General features: G+C 48.6%; 1 non-coding gene across 1 annotated transcript; it reads right to left on the bottom strand.

Moving 5' to 3' along the window:
* Positions 1-391: 391 nt before the first annotated feature.
* Positions 392-463, bottom strand: trnae-cuc (transfer RNA glutamic acid (anticodon CUC)). Its single transcript has one exon. It is a non-coding gene; the product is annotated as a tRNA-Glu (tRNA).
* Between the last annotated feature and the right edge of the window lie 9,088 nt (positions 464-9,551).

Here is a 9,551-nt window from a genome sequence, read left to right as displayed (position 1 = left end):
CCAACCCAAACTTTGGGTCCGCTACAGCGATGACACTTTTGTCATCAAAAAATGAAACAAATTAGTGGAAACCTCCAACACCATCAACAATATCCTTCCTGACATAAAATTCACAAAAGAGGAGAACAAGAACAAAGTGCCATTTCTAGATGTCACAGTAGAGCGAACAGTTAATGGGAAATTCAAAACAGCGTCTACCGGAAAACACTGCACGCAAACCAAGAAATTAACTACAGAAGCAATCACCACTACACAAACAAACAAATCTGAATCAGGATACGATTTCAACGAGCAACGACACACTGCAGCACGCAGGAACTCCGAAGATCAATAAATAACTGTCCAAAGCATTTTAGAAGAACGGGTGGTCTATAAACCCCCGGAAAACGGTTTCCTTGACCGGGAATCGAACCCGGGCCGCGGCGGTGAGAGCGCCGAATCCTAACCACTAGACCACCAGGGAGATACGGACCCAGCAAAATAGCTCTACTGAAAATTTCTTCCCTGCCCGGAAATCGAATCCGGGCCTTGGTCGGTCGAAGGCTTTCACCTGTGTATCCAACAATGTCATTTCTTGTATCCATTGCTCCTGATGTGGTCTCCTCTACATTGGGGAGACTGGAGACTCCTCGCAGAGTCAAGTCAGAGCGCGTGAGGGAACATCTCCAGGACACCCGCAGCAATCAACCCCATTGCCCTATGGCCCAACATTTCAAACCCCCTCCCACTCTGCCGAGGACATGCAGGTCCTGGGCCTCCTCCATCGCCGCTCCCTCCCCACCCGATGCCTGGAGGATGAACGTCTCATCTTCCGCTTGGGGTAAATTCAACCCCAGGCCATCAATGTGGACTTCATCAGTTTCCTCATTTCCCTGCCCCCCACCTTACCTCAATTCCAACCTTCCAGCTCAGCGCTGTCCTCATGACCTCGCCTCCCTGCCAATCTCCCTCCCCACCTATCCACTCCACCCTCCTCTCTGATCTGTCACCTTCATGCCCACCCCCATTCACCTATTGTACTTTTTGCTACCTTCGGCCCAGCACACCCCACCCCCAATTTATCTCTCCACCCTGGAGGGGTCCTGCCTCTATTCCTGATGAAGGGCTTTTGCCCGAAACGTCGATTTTCCTGCTCCTCGAAAGCTGTCTGATCTGCCGTGCTTGTCCAGCACCATTCTGTTCTAAACTCTGGTTTCCAGCATCTGCAGTCCTCACTTTTGCCTACCCAATAAACCCAGTGTGCCAATTTCACATCAACAAACTGACACAAGCAGACACAACGTCTGCAGAACCCTAGCCACATTACTTTACATTAAAGACATCTGGGAAATGATGTCCAGACAACTCAACCCTCTCAGCATCATGGTCGCCCACAAATTTACCAACACCCTTAAACAGCCTCGAATGAACCTGAAATACCCGATACAAACAACCAGCAAACGAATGTAATTTACAAAATAGCATACAAGGAAATAAAAACATGAACTCTGCCGCACAGTTCTCTGTGGCAAGAAATGCTGGGATGAGATAAGGAAGATATTTTCAGCCAAGAAGAATCGACACTGATTGGACAACCATTTAAAATCAACGCTGTCTGCCCAGGATGGAAGATCCGAAGGGATGAATTTATTTCTTATTTCATGAAGATTTACAAAGCTGAGACTGGGTTTTGGTGTTTGTTCCCTTTCCACTCCTAAGAACCGCAGTGGTTGGGGCGGTGTGTTGGGGAAAGTGAAATGTGCCCATGAGCAGTGTGTGGGGTCTTTCAGCTTCCCCTCCTCTGACAGCGCTGTGACTTAACTCTGATGTTCTCAGGGACATTTACTGACGCGAGACAGTGAAAAGATTCTCATTCCTGCAGATTAGGAATTGTTCCCATACGCCGGTTTCATGACAATGAGAAAGATTAATTGGGATGTGTGAAGAAGCTGTGAGCTGCAGTTGAAACGAGTAGGTGGAGTCAGATACGTCATCCATTGCCCCCATGGTCCTGAAGAAATGTTTGCTTTTGTGTGCTTGAGAGACTTTGGACACTGGTGTGGCAGGGAGAATACTGGGATACCGAGTGAGGGAGATTCAGTGCGTTGACTGTGAAAAGTGCTTCAAACCATTTACTCAGATTGGGGAATTAAAATCACACACCTCACGGTGGGAAAGACTATGTCCCCGCTCTGGTTGTAATTTCAAACCCAGAGCAACACAAGGAAAGCTCCACCCAATGGGGAAACCGTGGAAATGTGGAGACTGTGGGAAAGGATTCCCTTCCCCATCAGTGCTGGAAACCCAAAGACACATTCACAACGGGGTGAGGACGTTCACCTGCTCAGTGTGCAGTAAGGGGTTCAGTCAGAGAGAAGCCATTCACGTGCCCCATGTGCAGGAGAGAGTTCACTCAGTCAGCTGCACTGCTGACCCACCAGTGGGTCCACACTGGAGAGAGGCCAGGAAGTTCCAAATGGGCTTCACCTACTCCTCCCACCTGAGGAGGCGCCATCGAGTTCACGTGCCAGCGCAAGGGGATTGAAGGAGCGATGGCCAAGTGCTCCGATCAACCCAGCACTGGGGCGTCCCAGGTTCGAATCCCACTGTGGTATATTTCAGAATTGGAGTTCGGTCAGTAATCTGGACTTCATAATCTAAGGATGAAACCACTTTTAGGGGGAAAAAACACCATCTGATTCACTCATGTCCTTTTTAGTGAAGGAAACTGCCGTTGTGGGAAAGGGTTCACTCAGTCATCCCAGCTGCATGTTTTCCCCGGCTGTACCAGGGATCCAGTTACAAACGGACAACTCAGCTGACCAACAAAGAAAGTGGGGTGGGGAGAGTGGGTGCATTTTGAGCTGGAGGTGTTTTCTTTAAAAACTACTTTTTGTATGTCTTTTTCCTGGGGAAATCTGAAGCTGTAACAAAATAGGGTCGTAGTAAAGGTTACCTGAACTTACCACCCGGCTTAGACTCTGTGAGGTCCAACAGGTTTTTGTTTTAAAGCTGCTCATTTCTTTCTGCCTCCAGCACTAATGTCATGTCTCAGAAGGACCAGTGAATGAGTAGCTAATATTGTTCCAAACTGTATATTTTTTCAGGACTTCAGGTTCATTGTTTCATTGGCATTGCAAAGTTTATTGGCAACAGTGGGAGGTGTGGGCTGTATTCAATGGAAACAAAGTTTTAAAATCTCACAAACACCAGGGTATATTCTAACAGGTTTATTTGGAAGCACTAGGTTTCGAAGTGCTACTCCTTCTTCAGGTAGCTGTGGTGTAGAATCACAAGACAGAATTTATCGCAAAAACATTAGAGTGTCATGCAACATAAGTGACATATTGAAGAAATCGAGATTGCTGTTAAATCTTTCATCTTTTAAAATGGGCTGAAGATTTCGGTTCATTAATATGTACATTCCAGAACTTCTTTTCAGTCACGTTCTCCAGGAAACTTGATGTTTTATAAAAGGAGGTAACACCTCACATCAAACAACGCATGAAAGCTGTGAGGTGAGAGTCTGTCTGTGTCCCAATCTTGATTCAGACTGTTTCTATTTCCAAATATATAATCCTGCAAATGCAAATTCACCCCAAATGTGTGAGTGCATGCATGAGACAGAGAGTGTGGATGTGCGTGTGCATGCTGGGTAAAGTGTGTGTGTGATGGAGTGTAATCATGTGCGAAGATGTATGCGTGGGTGTGAGTGGGGGGCGTATGAGTGTGTGTCGGAAAGAGAGCATGTCTATCGGAAAGGCTCTGCACAAGTGTGTGAGTATGTAAGAGTGTGTGTGAGAGTGAGAGAGAGAGAGAGAGAGAGCGCGTAACAGTGAAGTGGGGTGACCTGTCATGTGACATGAACCCAAGGTCGCGATTGAGGCCATCCTCCTGGTTTCCGAACTTGGCTATCAGCCTCTGCTGGGCCACTAGAAATGATTAAGCAGTTACACAACACACATTGGAGAGGGCAGGGTGGGACTTGTCTTTCGATTTGCAGAAGGTGGGACGTTCTGGGTGCTGGAAACTAAGGAATGCACCTACTGGAGGACCTTCGGCACAGAGAGATGGAGCTGGAAGCCAGGCTGCAGACACGTTGGGGGATTCACTGTGGAAACAGGCCGTTTGGCCCACCAAGTCCACACTGACCCTCCGAAGAACATACCCCCACCCCCCCCCCCCCAACCCACCCGATAACCCCACAGCTAATCCCTGTATTTAGAACGCCCAATCCACTCTAGCCTGCACAACTTTGGAACATGGGAGAAAACCCGAGCACCCAGAGGAAACCGACGCGGACATGGGGTGGGGGAAGGGTAGGAAAGTGCAAAATCCACACAGTCACTGTGAGAGTGGGATTGAACCCAGGTCCCTGGCGCTGCGAGGAATCCCCTCTCCAGCTCTCGGCAATCGATTGGCTTCTCCCCAATCCTGGTGACACTCCAATCAGTTTGAGGAATTCAATTTGCTTCCACAGAGTTTCCATGGGGCAGGGGTCGTTGTTACTCGGCAGATTCAACGATCCAGTGAAGGGCTCGTCTATAGCGAGAACACTGGTCCACATTTCGCTGAAAAATTAAAGTTCTCTCCGCAATTAGAACCCTTGAGCACTCCCACGCAGGCTGCATGTATTCACGGGGATTCTCAATGCATGTTGATATTTGAAATCATTTCCTGCAGACAAACATTTCCCCTCCTGGATTCAAACACTGCTGATATTCAGGCCCTGACTAAATTTCTTGTCCATGCCTGAAAAGCAAATCCTCCTCTGCTAAAAACTTGAGAAAACAGATCCCTGCTGTCAGTGCAGGGCAGAAAATAGGATGAGAGAATTTTAGTTTGCACAGAACAGCCTTCTATTTCTTCTCCCCGAAATCTCTGTCTCTCAATTCCAAAACCTTTCAATGTATTCCAACCCAAATTCATCCTTCCATCCTCCTGCCTTTGCCCAGCTCCCCTCTCCTGAAAATGCTGACCCTCTGTTCAGTTTCTCAGCCACATCTCGCCATCCTTAGTATATAGCCCACATCTTTATTTAGTTTTTAAAACAGAAAGGCAGTGGTTTGCTGATTCCAGGATGTGAGGGTGACTGCACTCACACAGTGTTCCAGACTCGTCTCTCGTGTCATTCAGAAAAGTCTGCACTGCACATGTGCAGAGAAGGGGATGCTGGGAGTGGGTGGGATGCATTTTCACCTCCCCATCCAATCATCCCCATAGCATCCCCTGTCCATTCCCTCACCGCCACCCATAGCATCCCCTGTCCATTCTCTCTCTCTACCCTAACCTACCAGTCCCTTCTCTCTCTGTCCCACACATGCCACTCTCCCCACCCCGTCCATTCTATCGCTGCACCCTCTGCCCTCTGTCCAGTCCCTCATCCACCCTCTGTCCCCATCCATTCCCTTTATCGCTCCACCCTCTGCCTTCCCCAATCCAGTCCCTTCCCTTACACTCATTTTCTCTCACCTCCCACACGCTGCCCCCATCCATTCCTTCTCTCCCCCACCTTCTCCTGCCATTCAGTGTTGCTGTCTTTCTCCACCCTCTAACCCGTCCATTCTCACCCCAACCTTTGCCCCGTCCATTCTGACCCCACCCACTGCCGCCCGTCCATTCTCTCCCCACCCACTGCTCCCTGTCCAATCTCTACCCACCCATTGACCCCATCCATTCTCTCCCCATCTACTGCCCCGTCCATTCTCTCCACACCCACTATCCCCGTCCATTATCTCCCCACCCATTGACCCCTGTCCATTCTCTCCCCTCCCATTGCCCCGTGTCCATTCTGTCCTGATCCACTGCTCCCCGTCCAATCTCTCCCCATCCACGGCCCCATGAATTCTCTCCGAACCCATTGCCCCCGTCCATTCTCTCCCCACCCACTGCCCCGTCCATTCTCTCCCCACCCACTGCCCCGTGTCCATTCTGTCCTGACCCACTGCTCCCCGTCCAATCTCTCCCCATCCACTGCCCCATGAATTCTCTCCCCACCCATTGCCCCCGTCCATTCTCTCCCCACCACAGGCCCCCGTCTATTCTCTCCCCACCCACTGCCCTGTCCATTCTCTCTCCCCACACTCTGCAACCAATTTCTTTCACTTCACACTTTGTAACTCCGCATTCTCTCTCCCCTCCCCAATCCTCTTCACCACATTCTCTCTCTCTGCTCCCACCCTGTGTACCCCCATGCATTCTCTACCCCCGATGCTCTGCTCTCCTACCCATTTTCTCTCTTTCTCTTCCCCCAGTCTCTGCGCCCCCGGTCAAATCTCACTCTGAGTACCCTCCCCCCGTCCTTTCTCGTGCCTCGAGCCCTCTTTGATCGCTGTATCAAACCCTTCTAATGATAGAGAGAGAATGGATGGTGATGGCGACCTGGGGTGAGGGTGGGGAAAGGAAGTGTGAGAAATGGTTGACCTTTAACATTGAGAATAGCTAAAATGATGTATTCAGAAACATCAGTAATGTCTGAAAGCACATTCAAATGTTTAAAAAAAGCTGCAGACATCTTTCTGAAACTTGCATTGAAATCTGCACAGTTCGGCCACAATTGAGGATAGCCGGTAAACTTGGAATGGCCTATTCCTAGTCTTGTGAAATTGGTTCAGAATATGTAGAAATACAGTCATAGAGTTGCAGAGAAGAGAAACAAACCTTTCGGTCCACGCAGACAACATTTCCTACATTAACCTCGTGATCCGTTTGCCAGCATTTGTCCCATATCTCTCTCAGCCCTTCCTATTCATACCTCCATCCAGATGCCTTTTAAATGTTGTAATTCTACCAGCCTCGACCACTGCCTCTGGCAGCTTATTCCAAACACATGCCACGCTCTGTGTGAAAAAGTTCCCCCGTTCAGTCCCTTTTAACCCTTTTCCCTCTCAGCCTAAACCCCTCTAGTTTTGGACTTCCTCCACCCTGGGGAATAGATATACAAAAGTTGAGCTGCCAGACAAAATCATAGAGTCACAGAGATGTCCAGCATGGGAACAGACCCTTTAGTCCAACCCATCCATGCCGACCAGATATCCCAACCCAATCTAGTCCCACCTGCCAGCACCCAGCCCATATCCTTCCAAACCCTTCCTATTCATATAGCCATCCAAAAGCCTCTTAAATGTGGCAATTGTACCAACCTCCACCGTTTCCTCTGACAGCTCATTCCATACACGTACCACCCTCTGCGTGATTCCGTTGCTCCTTCGGTCTCATTTCTATCTTTCCCCTCTCGCCCTAAACCTATGCCCTCTAGTTCTGGACTCCCCGATCCCAGAGAAAAACCTTTGCCTATTTATTCTATCCATGCCCCTCACAATTGTGTAAACCACCACAAGGTCACCCCTCACCCTCTGATGCGCCAGGGAAAACAGCCCCAGCCTGTTCAGCCTCTCCCTCTAGCTCAGATTCTCCAACCCTGGCAACATCCTTGTAAATCGTTTCTGAACCCATTCAAGTTTCACAACATCTTTCCGATAGGAAGGAGACCAGAATTGGACGCAATATTCCAACAGTGGCCTAATCAATGTCCTGTACAGCTGCAACATGACCGCCCAAATGCTGTACTCAATACTCTGACCAATAAAGGAAAGCATACCAAACGCCTTCTTCATTATCCTATCTACCTGCGACTCCAATTTTAAGGAGGAGCTATGAACCTGCACTCCAAGGTCTCTTTGTTCAGAAACACTCCCTCGGACCTTACGATTAATTGTATAAGTCCTGCTAAGATTTGCTTTCCCAAAATACAGCACCTCACATTTATCTGAATTAAACTCCATCTGCCACTTCTCAGCTCCTTGGCCCATCTGGTCCAGATCCTGTTGTAATCTAAGGTAACCCTCTTTGCTGTCCTCTACACCTCCAATTTTGATGTCATCTGAAAACTTACTAACAGTACCTTTTATGCTCGAATCCAAATCATTTATGTAAATGACAAAAAGTAGAGGGCCCAGCACCGATCCTTGTGGCACTCCACTGGTCACACGCCTCCAGCCGGAAAAACAGCCCTCCACCACCACCCTCTGCCTTCTACCTTTGAGCCAGTTCTGTATCCAAATGGCTAGTTCTCCCTGAGATCTAACCTCGTTAATCAATCTCCCATGGGGAACCTTGTTGAACGCCTTACTGAAGTCCGTATAGATCACATCTACTGCTCTGCCCTCATCAATCTTCTTTGTTACTTCTTCAAAAACCTCAATCAAGTTTCTGAGACATGAAATCCTGTGCACAAAGCCATGTTGACTATGCCGAATCAGTCCTTGCCTTTCCAAATACATGTACATCCTGCCCCTCAGGATTCCCTCCAACAACTTGGCCACCACCGTGGTCAGGCTCACCGGTCTATGGTTATCTGGACTCTCTTTACCGCCGTTCTAAAACAGTGGCACCACATTTGCCAACCTCCAGTCTTCCGACACCTCACCTGTGACTATTGATGATACAAATAACTCAGCAAGAGGCCCAGCAATCACTTCTCGAGCTTCCCACAGAATTCTTGGTTACACCTGATCAGGTCCTGGGGATTTATCCATCTTTAACCGTTTCAAGACACTTCTTCCTCTGTAATCTGGACATTTTGCAAGGTGTCACCATCTATTTCCCTTCAGTCTATATCTTCCATATCCTTTTCCACAGTAAATACTGATGCAAAATATTCATTTAGTATCTCCCCCATTTTCTGTGGCTCCACACAAAGGCCGCCTTTCTGATCTTTGAGGGGCCCTATTCTCTGAGTAGAAAGTGAGGACTGCAGATGCTGGAGATCAGAGCTGAAAATTTGTTGCTGGAAAAGCGCAGCAGGTCAGGAAGCATCCAAGGAACAGGAGAATCGACGTTTCGGGCATAAGCCCTTCTTCAGGATGCACAGTTGGGCCACAAACAAGGATAGGCTGTAAGAGTGAATGAGTGAATAAAAGACAAATCCCACCTCGCCCATGAGGAGAAAGTGAGAACTGCAGATGCTGGAGAGCAGAGTCGAGAGTGTGGTGTTGAAAAAGCACAGCAGGTCAGGCAGCATCCAGAGAGCAGGGGAATCAATGTTTCAGACATAAGCCCTTCACCTTGCCCTCTCCAGTGTGTGTTGTGAAACGGCTCAACTGCTTAAGCATTTCTAGTGGCCGAGCAGAGGCTGATAACAGGTTTGGAACACACGAGAATGACCTCAGCTGAAACCTTGGATTCATGTCTCACTACAGGAGACCCAGCTACACAATACACACAAACCCTATCTCTCTCTCTCTCTGTCTCTCTCTCTCTCTCTCACACGCACACACACAAATACACAAGTACTCACACGGTCGTGCAGACCCTCTCTGATAGACAGGGCTCTCTCTCAGACACACATTGATACACCCCTCACACTCTCATCCATGGCACACACCTTCTCACACAATTATACTCCATCACACGCACACTTTACCCAGCATGCGCGCACACACACACACACACACACACACAGACGCTCTGACTCATGAATGCACTCACACATAGAAGTCTTTGGGGTGAATTGCATTTTCAGGATTATATGTTTGGAAATAGAAAATGTCTGACTCAAGGCTGGGATACAG

Source organism: Chiloscyllium punctatum, chromosome 36 (genome assembly GCF_047496795.1).
Source record: "Chiloscyllium punctatum isolate Juve2018m chromosome 36, sChiPun1.3, whole genome shotgun sequence".
NCBI classification, from domain to species: domain Eukaryota; kingdom Metazoa; phylum Chordata; class Chondrichthyes; order Orectolobiformes; family Hemiscylliidae; genus Chiloscyllium; species Chiloscyllium punctatum.
This window is presented reverse-complemented; position numbering and strand designations above follow the sequence as displayed.